The sequence below is a fragment of the Pinus tabuliformis genome, chromosome 2_2 (assembly GCF_031772625.1).
Source record: "Pinus tabuliformis cultivar Carrire ecotype Pingquan chromosome 2_2, CPIR1, whole genome shotgun sequence".
NCBI classification, from domain to species: Eukaryota; Viridiplantae; Streptophyta; class Pinopsida; order Pinales; family Pinaceae; genus Pinus; species Pinus tabuliformis.
In genome coordinates, this window is record NC_142300.1 from 609266466 (window position 1) to 609275481 (window position 9016).

The window sequence follows — 9016 nt, forward strand, 5'->3', positions numbered from 1 at the left end:
ATCATGCCCAAAACCATGTGCGAAATCCATGCACAAAACCATAGGTAGGTCCGCCCACCTAATATGGGGTCCAAAACAATTTTCCCGAGCCATTGCCCCGGACCCCTGAACTGCATACTCCCCTCTGACCCCCCAGCAGCACCCATTGCAACGTACAACAGTGGTTTTTTCTCCCCCGTGAACCCCCCCCCATATGTGGGGTAGTCGTAAGTACACAAGCCAACACTGCAAAGGCAAAGTACATTGCTGCAAGTTAGGCAACATGTGAGGCCATCTGGATGAGAAAGATTATAGTTGGTTTGTTTGGTTAGTAGATGGATCTAACTGTGATTTACCACGATAATTAGAGTTGTATCAATCTCTCTAAAAATCCAATTTTTCATGATCGGTCCAAGCATATAGATATCCGATATCATCATCTCAGAGATTGTGTATTGAGGAAGATTATGTTGTTGGAGTACATTCCCACAAAGGAGCAAGATGCTAACATTTTGACAAAGGCATTATCAAAATGCAAATTCGAGTTTCACGGAGATAGGATCAGGGTAGCTGATAATATCTTGCTTGTTGAGAGGGAGTGTTGAGAAATGGAAACAAGAAATTCCAATTTAATTTGTCCTTGAATTAAACTGGGAATTAAAATCGAATTATATTCTCATAGAAACTTGTAAATAGTGTAATACCCCACTTAAATCTTATCCTGGAAATTTTATTAATGTTTACATTATCTGAAAATATTGAGAAATATTGGTCTAATATAAAATCCATGGTTTCTATTATTCAAATTCTGAAATTACTTTCTCAAATTGAATCTTAGGTAGGATGTGGTCTCCTTCCATTATTTCAAATAATATATGTATTCATCTCACATTCCCCAATGTACCCTCACATTTACTAGGGAGAAGACATGGTCCTCTCCATGTAAGTATGTCTCACATTCCCCAATGTACCCTCACATTTACTAGGGAGAAGACATGGTCCTCTCCAACTCATTATTAATATATATATTCATTTCACATCCCCCAATGTACCCTCACATTTACTAGGGTGAAGACATGGCCTTTTCCATGTAATTACATCTCACATTCCCCAATGTACCCTCACATTTACTTGGGAGAAGACATAGTCCTTTCCATTTAATCATCGATATATATATTCATCTCACATTCCCAAATGTACTTTTCAGATTTACTTGGGAAAAGACATGGTCCTTTCCCATTAAATTCCAAATTTTATATTCATGTCACATTTCCAAATGTACTCCCAGCTTTACTTGGGAGAAGAGAAGTCAACTGTAAGGATGGATGAGAAGTTAATGACATTAATGAGAGGTGGTTGAGGAGGAGAAGGGAAGGGGGGTATAAAAAGGGAAGGGGGGGTCTTGCTTAGGGGGGGGTTGGTTGTGATTGTTTGGACTTGTTGTGTTTTTGGAGACCTTAGGAACCTGTGGAGGTTTCTCAGGTTGTTGAGAGGAGGGAAGTATTATTATCTTGGTCTGAATCTTTCATCTTGGACACACACAATGCATCTAGTTGGACTTGGGCTCGGAGGGCTAGGGAACCTGTGGAGGTTTCCTGGGCTAGGGATTATTTCCTAGTTGGTTGGGAGGTAAATCTAGTTGGGTCCGTCAAGAGGAGCGTTCAGCAGGAGCAACAGGACAAAGTTATCTACATCAGCCACCGGTACAAGTATTCCTCCATAGACTACTCTTGTAAAGTTTATTAGAATGAAATATTCACCTTAATTTATGTTGATTATAATGTAAATGATAAAATTTTATTTGTTTAAAAGTTGTGTAAGTAAGTAAGTTATCTCCTCTTATCACATTTAATTTCAGAAGAAATTAGATTTGTTAGCTGACCCTGGAATACGGCTCTTACACATGGTATCAATGCCAGGTTCAAAATCTGGACCCAAAGCCCACTAAAACCCAAATGCCGCTAGAAGGAGGACTTGAACCTCCGACCTTATAGCTGTTAAGCTGTTGTGGTTAACAGCCTTTACCCATGAGAGCATCTAAATTTTGGTGCTCCGCAACCCGATTAGAGCATCTTAATTCTGGTGCATGTAATATTAAAGAAATGAAATAAAGAGCCAACTTATTGATCCCCTAATAATTGTCATAATGTTCAAAAGCAAAAACATGAAAAGTCATATTTTATTAAACAACAACAATCTTAACCTTAGTCTGTTTTATGGATCCACCTTAATACTGTTTAATGAAAAAAAAACAAAAAAAAACCCCACCGCCCCACTCTCGAAATCCAGAGCTTTTCGGCTGAGCCAGCTGTGAAGAAGCAGAGCCTAGTATACAAAGCAAGGGCTGCCACGGCTGGCCTACAGGAGAATTGGGTCGATGTGGAGACAGATGAGGAAACCCATTTAAGCGGGAGCTCAGATAGGAACGATGAGAAGGAGTTGGAGGAGGTTTCAGAGGAATGGAGGAGGAGGGATATTTCCTGGCTCTGCGAGGAATTGCCTGCACATGACCCGGCTCCCATGATCAGAATCCTCAACCGACAACGGAAATGGATTCAGCAGGAGGATGTCAAATATATCATCACGCATCTTCTTCGAATACGCGAAAGCAATATCGGTCACAGAGTGTATAAATGGCTGATCCAGCAAGATTGGTTTGAATTTGACCCTGAACTTGCTAGTAAACTAGCAGACATTCTGGCCAAGGACCTCAAGTTGTAAGATGTCGTGATGTGTTTGATGATATCATTAACCGAGGCTATGTGCCTTGTGAATCTACATTCAATTTCTCATTTTAGGCTTACAAATAAATTAAGAGCCCTTCAATCTTCTATATCCAGCACATTCAGATCATCTACTCGTGTCACACATCCATCATTGAATCCCATCATTCTTAATTGATCATGAACTGGAAGAAATGGCATGCTCTTTCATGTCAGAATGTTCGATTCTCATCACTGTAGAGAGTATTCTCATGTCCTTGCAGCAAATGCAATCTGCATGCTAAGTTGTGTAGCCAAAAAGGTTCATTCTCTCTGTGCTTACTGTGTTAAAATTTCTGACTCTGTTTCAGTCTCTTTAATCCCTTCCTGAGAGTCAGAATCACTCATGGACTCAGAACTCCCCTCATTAAACTCGTCCTCTGAATAAAAATCAGTGTCTTCATTTCCTGCTCCATTTTCAATAACTCTAGCTTTAGGTTTCAAAAACTCTTTCAATGGATCCAATATGTAAGGCTCCATCAACTCCCAAACCCAGATTGCATCCTTACCTTGACATCGTATCTGAAACTGCTTTCCCTTCCTTTTTATGACACAATTTATTGACTTCATTCTCAAGGCTTTCCCAACACATTCAACATCTTCAACTTTATAGTTTTGTGCATAAAATATAACATCTCCAGAGGTGCTCTTACGTCCACCATACATATACCAGTATGCTAGAACACCGGGGAGATAGCCACCAATGTATAAGCCGTGGCATTACCATATGTCCCCCTGGTCTAAATTGATTTGCATAAAATCGAAAACTACCATGACTCACAGTAGAAAAATGAGGCGGTATGTCTTCAGCTTGAATTTTCAATCGATCAACTGGTTTCAACCATTCATAAAATGTGTCATATATGTGTGCTTTCAATACATCCTGTACCTCAATTTTTTCATTTAACTCAAAATGAACTTCAAAGTCTTGTTCTCATCGTACGATTCTACCTTAGCACCAGAAAAAAATATAGCAATTAAAATCTCACACTGCTCTGCAACAAGTTTCAAGCTTAGACGCTTATTAACATTTTTGTCACCCAAATTGAGCAATGGTTTTATTTGTAGCATCAATGTGGGCTCAACGTCATGTTTCTTATGACACATTTAATCATACAATTGTTTGATCCTTTCTTCTTGACTAGCTTTGAGATATCCCTCTAGCATTATGTTGCACATCTTGATTTAATACCAATTGCACCATCCCTTTGCAACTTTGCAAAAACCCACTCAGCCCTCTCCAGCATGCCACATTTAATCAAGGATTCAAGATATATTTCATAAGCTGCCTAATTAGGTCGACACTTTGCCATACATCGAGAAAATGTGGATTCTACTTCACCATACATAGACAGACACATATACATTTGCATCAAGTCCACATAGGATGGCTGCAGTGGCTTCAGACCACTATCCTCAAATTGCTTCATAAAATTTTCCGCATGTTCTTTTTCTTGGGCTTTTGACATTATCTCAATAATTTTCAGATAAGCAATCACACTCATGGAGACTCCTTCCTCCTGCATTTTTGTGAATATCTCCAAAGACTTCATAGGTTGTCCAGCCTTGGCATAAACTTCCATTTGATACACATAAGCCTGAGAAGTGAGATCTACAGCAATGTCAACTAACTTTGCCCAAGTTCTTTCAGCCTCTTTTACATCTGCATGTCTTGAACAAACCCTGAGTATTGAGACAAGTAAGTCTCTACTTTCCTTAAATCCTGCTTGCTTCATCTCATTTCTTAGACAGACTATTCTTTCATGATCTATACAATCTTGGTAGCTGTGAAGCCATATTAAACCTTCATAAATATCCTCCTTTATCCTATGCCCTGCTGTTTTCAAATTCTGAAACACAGCTTCTGCTGGTCTTAAATGATGTTTCGCAGTCCCTCCTGTGCCACGTAATAGGGCCTTAAAAAGAGAATTTTGTAAGCTAAGACTTGGTTGATACCCTCCAAGTTGAATCATGCGATTGTATATGTCATGGGCTTCATCAACAAAACCTTTAACCGGTGCTTCAATGTAAGCCACAATGAGAAGAATGAATGCTAGTGAGCACACCTACAATCTTTAGTGAGAAATTATTTAATGATGATGGCAAGAACAAAGTTGATCCTATAGTGTAGAGGAGATCAAATAATGAAGTTGATCCTATAGTGTCGAGGTCAATAATGAGGTTGATCCTATAGTGTAGAAGAGGTCAAGAACGAAATTGATGCTACAGTGTAGAAGAGATGAGTGGACAGTAATACATACCTCACCACCACTGCATTGATGCAATGTATGCTATGAGTTTAGTTCAAGGTTTAAGCAGGATCCAAGTATATATATATTATAACAAAGAGTACACTGTGGTAAACCAATGGTACATGCAATTTTAGTATTTGTACATTCGCGAGTGCTCTGGCTTTGATGGATACATGGATAAAGATTGAGCAAGATCCATTGCATAATATAATAGGAGCCAATATATCAACGTGAAAAGCACACAATGCACATCTCCCAAAACGATTAGGGCCTTTGTTTCCTTCACTGTTATATTTGTGTATCTTAGTACACCCAAAAGCAATGCATACCCACTAAATATAAAGGATATTTGTGGCAAAGGTGGCCTCATAATATTCTTGGAATACATAACCAGGGGTGCCCATCTTCATCTTAGAATTGTTTGCAAGGGGCCCAGTTTTCATGCTTCCAAAGCTAGAGATAATGGCCCAGTCCCTCTGAAAATATGTCTTCTCTGTACGCATGAGACATGTTTCAAACCCATCATCAGTTTTAACAGCAGGTTTCATCTCCCCTCCTTGGAAGCAACCTTCCCTGATCTTGCAACATCCTCAATATACCCAATAAACAATACTCATAGCATGTCTCCACAATCATGAGAACCATCTTGATAAGCATGAGAACCATCCTGATAAGCATGGCATCTCTATTCTTGAGGAATTTGGGTTGTTCTCAAAATTTTCACTAGACAGTCTGTCTGCCCCCTGCAAATTTAATGTGGTAGGTGACCAAACCAACGCAGGAGCATAGCCATATGCATTTGGAGTGGCTCAACCAATTCTCATAAAAATGGAAGCTGATCTGCCCAAGTGCATGTGATTATTTCTAGCATGTTCTCATGCATACGAGCCTTTGTTAGCATGATAAACTAAATGTTGGTCAAATAATGCATTTGACGAAGCGTTGAAATTTCGGCATAGGTTGATTACAGATCTCCTTCATTTTGGATGGCAATTGCAATAATGTACATGAGTATGAATGCATACCAAATGTCAGCCCAAGGAGTTGATGGCTTTATGAATCAATCCTTCTCTTCCAAACTTTTCTTCGCAAAATAGTATCTAAATGCAATAATGTTGATCAATTGTAAATTCAACAGTGTTGATCCATTGTAAAAATGGCCAAGGTAACTTGTTTCTCCAACACCACAACCCTGTGCCTACTCTACTGTGCCATTAAAATCAATGTGCTCTAATAGGCAGCACTTTACCCCAGAAAATCTGATAGCCAGCTTCAATCTGCATGCTCTATATACGCAACCTAAAGTTGTTAAGATTCTTTCATCTTGAGCATAGTTTGAATTGGCTAGTTGAGGCCCAAATTCAAGGTTACAGCCTTGCAGACTCAATGCTTTCTGGGTAAAGTGTTTGCCAACAACATTGCATCAGATCAGTGCTTCAAACCCAGAATATCAGCAATAGTGCAGATCACTATCACTTGGCAGAATAAAATGACAGAGCAGTCTTGAGCCCTAAACTTTACTAACTCAAAATCAAAACAAAAATCGTGGCCTAACTCGTTTCCATAACTGGTGAAATGGTTTTTAGTATCTGCTGGTTTATTTGTAATTAAAATTTCATATCATAGTATTTATCATCAGTTGTGATCTCTGTTTTAGAAACAGGTTTCAATTTTGTGGCTTTGTTGGTAATAGGATGGAGATGTAGTCACAATTACTATGATGTTGTTTCCTAATGGCGGAAAAACTATTGTCTGACCCATATCCCTTAGTCAGACGTGCTCATGAAGATGTGTAGTGTGGTAGCAAGTTCTGGTTTAATTGTTATGATCATCAATGGATATAGTGGTCATGGCAAAACCTTTTTTTCTTAAGCCCAGAAAATTGCAGAAAGCATCACTTTAGACAAACTGAATCCAGATTTCCTAATGGTGGAAAAACTATTGTCTGACCCATATCCCTTAGTCAGACATGCTCATGAAGATGTGTAGTGTGATAGCAAGTTCTGGTTTAATTGTTATGATCATCAATGGATACAGTGGTCATGGCAAAACATTTTTTTTCTTAAGCCCAGAAACTTGTAGAAAGCATCACTTTAGACATTATTTCCCTGCGTGGTCTGTGTCTGTTTATGACTACCTGCATAAATATTAGGTTACTGTATTTTAATCTTTGGTTGATGTCCATCCTCTGCCTCTGAAACGCCAATAATGTGTGTCCTACTTATGGTGTTGTAGGTTGTTGTTCTCTGCAGCCTGCTTGATCTGTATTGGTGTATGGTTTTGGACCCTTTACCTGATCTTCGTCGTATGCTTCAGAGCCTCTGATGATTTACTTTACACTGATGTCTGTGTAGATCCTTTCCCTCTTTCATCTGCTTATCCTTGCAGGTTATTGTTTCTGAGCCTTTAACTGAGATCCATCCTTTGCTTCGGGGACAATGATGATGTACATTCTACTTGATATGTAGATTGTTGCCCTCTGCAATCTTCTTATCCTTATCAAGTTATAGTTTCTGAGCCATTTTTTGATATCCTTATCCTTTTGATGTGCAGTCCAATCACGAGTTTGTAACTTTGTGGAACGTTGCCCTCTGCAATATGCTTATCCTTTGCTGAAGAACTGCCGAGATTTAGAGTGGGAGCACAGTTCTATCCTTTTTCCTTGGCCTGTTATCAAGCTCAGGGGGCCACATTTGTTCCTCTTTATAGTCCCTTTTTGCAACTTTCTGACATGAGGGATATCAGTGATCATTCATATAGATAGTTCATTACCTCCTTTTATGTTTAAGATTAAATCATATTGCAGTAGCGACTGTAAAGTGTGCCTTGTTAGTGAAAGGGATTCAGACACAAACAATTTTCTAGTTTTCTAGAGCAGGAAGAAACTTAATATGCAAAATAGCACTTGGAAACTTGCACGTGATAGACCATAAAAGCTAAATAAAGAACCTAAGTATAGCCAAAGCTACATACAAATTGGATGGATATGTAGAGATTCATTGCCAAGCATTTTACTCCAGGCAACATTATTAGCTGACATAGTGTTTGGCCTCCCTAGTTAACAGATGGGACTTCATTCTGTTTCTACTGTCAGGTCTATGTTGCTAGTAATAGTCCATGACAGAAAATAAATTGTTTCTTTAGGTCCAATCATGCTTTCCAGACTCTAGAGTCTCTTGGTTCTTCTTTCTCTAAGGGAACTGGAGCTAAAAGTAGTTCAATTTCTACTGAACAGTGTTAAGTTTTACTATCTATAGGAGCTTGCTCGCATTCTTGCAATTTTGAATATTATTGATTTTTATTGATTGTTTTTGACAAATTCTAGTTCAAACCTCCATCACCATGGGAGCATTTGTCTTCCAGTTAATTAATCTCATCATTGGACAGTTCTTGCATGGTGACAATATCCTTACAAGATTATATTTATCTTCAAGTTGTTCTCCAAACAACCATCTTCAAGTGATTAACTGTCTTCATGTCATGAAAATAATTTGGTCTTTTGTTGGCTAGACTGAGACGATTACAGTTAGGGGATATCACCTAGGCTTGGACACATCTTCGGATCCGAGGAGTCTCCTGTAAATGGTATGTTATATTGACCCAATCGTCTAAGGCCGATCTTCAAAGAAGTTAGGGAGTCTTTTGTAGTTTTTCCAGCTTCTTTACATTTAAAAGCTCCCATATATAGTATGACTTGTTGACCCAACGCGCTTAGGCTCATCTCCAAAAAAGCTAGGAGTCCTTTGTGATTATCCCAGCGTCATTACATTTGAAGATTGTTTCCCTCGTACCTTCATGGCTTCAAAAGTGAGAAAGAGGCTTTATATTAAAACAGATCTTCAACATACTTCTACTACAAGTTGGTTCTATGTTGATGTTATGCCTGCGTCAAATACATTTTACAAACAGAGCTAGATTCTCCCTTTGAATAATAATAATAATAATAAGTTCATGGCCAAGCCAGACATGAAATTGGTTTATGAGACCCCTTGTTTCTGGGACAAGGGATCCGCCTCCTTGCAG

General features: G+C 38.8%; 1 pseudogene; it reads right to left on the reverse strand.

Moving 5' to 3' along the window:
- Positions 1–3020: 3020 nt before the first annotated feature.
- On the reverse strand, positions 3021–5541 carry LOC149194128 (pentatricopeptide repeat-containing protein OTP51, chloroplastic pseudogene; annotated as a pseudogene).
- Between the last annotated feature and the right edge of the window lie 3475 nt (positions 5542–9016).